Raw genomic sequence first — 3,227 nt, forward strand, 5'->3', positions numbered from 1 at the left:
AGAAGAATGTAAATGCTTTCTGTGTAGGATGAAAAGTTCTGTAGATATCTGTTAGATCCATTTGGGCTATAGGGTCGTTTAAATCTACTGTCTCCTTGTTGATCTTCTGTCCTGTTGATCTGTTTATTTCTGAGAGTAGAGTATTGAAGTTCCCCAGTACTATGGTATTGGGGTCTAAGTCTCCCCTTAAGTCCCTTAACAAACCTTTTAAATACACTGATGCCCTGTAATTAGGTGCATATACATTGATAACCATTATATCTTCCTATTGAATTGATCCCTTAATCATTATATATGCCCCTCTTTGTCTCTCCTAACAGTTTTTGTGGTAAAGTTTATGTTGTCTGATATTAAGATGGCTACGCCCGCTCTTTTTTCATTTCTGTTGGCATGGTATATCTTTTTCCAGCCTTTCACTTTCAGTCTGTATGCATCTTTGTTGGAAAGATGTATTTCTTTAAGCAGCAAATAGATGGGTTTTGTTCCTTAACCCAATCACCCAATCTGTGTCTTTTAACTGGACAGTTCAGGCCATTCACGTTCAATGTGACTATTGATAAGTAGTAACTTTGCCCTGCCATTTGCCAAAGATATTTTCTAATATACGCTTTGAATTCCCTGTGATCTTTTGTTGTGAGGTTTCCTTCGTTTACCTTCTTTCATATTGATGACCATGTTTCTGTGTTTCTGTGTGTAACACATCTTTAAGCATCTTTTGCAGGGCTGGACAAGTGGCGACAAATTCTTTCAATTTCTGTTTGCTATGAAAGGTCTTTATTTCACCTTCATTCACAAATGAGAGTTTTGCAGGATATAATATTCTGGGCTGGCAGTTGTTCTCTCTTAGTACCTGGGCTATATCTCGCCATTCCCTCCTAGCTTGTAGGGTTTCTGATAAGAAGTCTGCTGTGAGTCTAATTGGATACCCTCTGAGAGTAATCTGACGTTTCTCTCTTGCACATTTTAGAATCTTTTCTTTCTGTTTCACTGTGGTGAGTTTGATTACAACATGTCGTGGTGAGGATCTCTTTTGGTCATGTTTACTAGGGGTTCTGTGAGCTTCCTGTACTTAATGTCTCTGTCCTTCTCTAAACCCGGGAAGTTCTCTGCAAGTATCTCACTAAAAAGGCCTTCTAATCCTTTCTCACTCTCCATGCCTTCAGGAACTCCTAGAACCCGAATGTTGGGTTTTTTAATAGTATCCTGTAGATTCCCAACAATATTTTTTAGATTTCTAATTTCCTCTTCTTTTCTTTGGTTTGACTGTATACTTTCTTGTTCTCTGTCTTCTAAGTCTGATATTCTCTCTTCTGTTTCACTGACTCTGTTTTTAAGGCTCTCTAATGTGTTTGCCATTTGATCTATTGAGTTCTTCATTTCATTTTGATTTCTCTTCACTATCACACTTTCCTGTTCTAGTTTCTGTGTTTCATTTTGATTCCTCCTTAAGATTTCATTTTCTCATTCTCCTGGCCGATCTGAAAATGTCAGACTCACATTATAGCAGCAGCGAGATGAATTACTTTAAGGAGGCATTAGATGAGGACAATGTGATTTTAACATTGGTTCCAGTTGTAGAGGAACCTAAAAAAGAACATCTAGTGGAACCAAGTGTTTCTTCAACCGCAGATATCAAACCTGCAGATATCAAATCTAAGAAGCCTTGGCAAAGCAATAAAGTTGATTTTTCACAAGCAAACGAACAATTCAAAGCTTCCCCAAAACCTAAGTGCAAAAAAGCAGTTTTTCCCCTGCCAACCATTTTGCCCCCAATTACTAAGGTGTCTCGGAACACTTTGCGGAACTGGTGCCAACAACTTAATTTGAGTACAGATGGCCAGAAAATAGAAGTGTATCTGAGGCTCCAGAGACATGCGTATCCTGAACAAATACAGGATGTTCCTGACATACCACGAGAAGCCAAAATGCAGTCATGTCCAAGAAAAAGTACTAATAGAGCAAGGCTTCAGGACAGTTGTACTAGGAGCAATGGAGAGGAAGAAACTAATATAGTTGAAGTGATAACTTCAGCTCAGGAAGCCACGTTGGCATCTTGGGCAAGAATTGCTGCAAGAGTCAGTCAGCCCAAGGCTGTGAATTCGTCTTCCATTCCTACTTCAGTTGAAGCCTTTTTGCAGGAAGCCTCTGGTGTCAGGTGGTGTGTAGTTCACGGCAGACTTCTCCCTGCAGATGTACCGGGCTGGGTTCGCCTGCAGTTCCGTGCAGGCCACACCTGGGTACCTGATACTCCCAAGAGGATGATTTCTCTCTTTCTGTTACCAGCCTGTACTTTTCCATCCCCAGGACTAGAAGACAACATGTTATGCCCTGAATGTACTAAGAGGAATAAGAAGATGATGAGAAGATTAATGTCAGTGGGGGAGAAAAAACACCACACTGTAAGAAAACAGAATATGCCACCCCAAAATATGCCACCTTAAACTGTGTTCGTGTTGTTTTTATCTGAGAGTAATTGAGAAGAAGCAGATACAAGGAGAATTCTTTGCCTTCCCGCTATTTAACAAAAAAGCCACTTTTTCACTAAAAAGTGGTACCTAAGTTTATGAAAGTCCCACCTCCCCCTCTCTACCAGGAAGGCCATATGGTGGAGTCCACAACAGATTGGCTTGCATCTGAATAATTCTGACCGTCTTCAGTGTCTCCTCATACCTCAAGTACAGACTTACTAAGTATTTTGTTATGTAGAATGTGATTTTGTTTTGTTTTAGAATGCTTGCTATATTTGAACAGTTTCAGGGGAAAATACAGAGTTCCCAGATATTTGCCCCACTCCCCAGCCCCACCACGCATGATTTTCTCAACATCTTGCATTCGTGTGATACATTTGTTACAATTTATGAGTCAATTTGGGCACGTTGATTAAAGTCCATACTTTTGCATTAAAAAAAAAAAAAAAAAAGATTTCATTTTCTCGAAGGAGATTTTCTATCCTGTCCAGTAAGTAATTCCATACCTCAAGCATTTGTTTTTGAAGAATTCTAATTGTTCTTATCATAAATTTTTTGAAATTGGTATCTTGCATTTCTTCCATCTCATCATTTTCATAATCTTGGCTTGGTTGGGAGTGTCATAATGTCTTCCATGTTCTTGTTTCCTCAGTTTTTGCATTTGTTGCTTGGCATCATGGAGATATCTTTGGGTTCTTCTTCCCTCACTGTGGTGTTTTTATTTCTTGTTATACTATGACTGTATTAAGTGGACTGTCT

The 3,227-nt window shown here is 39.2% G+C and overlaps 1 pseudogene across 1 annotated transcript; it reads left to right on the plus strand.

Annotated features, from left to right (window-relative positions):
* The first annotated feature begins 1,454 nt into the window (after window positions 1–1,454).
* On the plus strand, window positions 1,455–2,895 carry LOC149122387 (developmental pluripotency-associated protein 2 pseudogene; annotated as a pseudogene). The gene has a single exon (XR_016220744.1). The product of XR_016220744.1 is annotated as a developmental pluripotency-associated protein 2 pseudogene (transcript).
* The last annotated feature ends 332 nt before the right edge of the window (window positions 2,896–3,227 follow it).

This window comes from Oryctolagus cuniculus, chromosome 14 (assembly GCF_051225735.1).
Source record: "Oryctolagus cuniculus isolate XC-2025 breed Fujian yellow rabbit chromosome 14, ASM5122573v1, whole genome shotgun sequence".
Taxonomy (NCBI): domain Eukaryota; kingdom Metazoa; phylum Chordata; class Mammalia; order Lagomorpha; family Leporidae; genus Oryctolagus; species Oryctolagus cuniculus.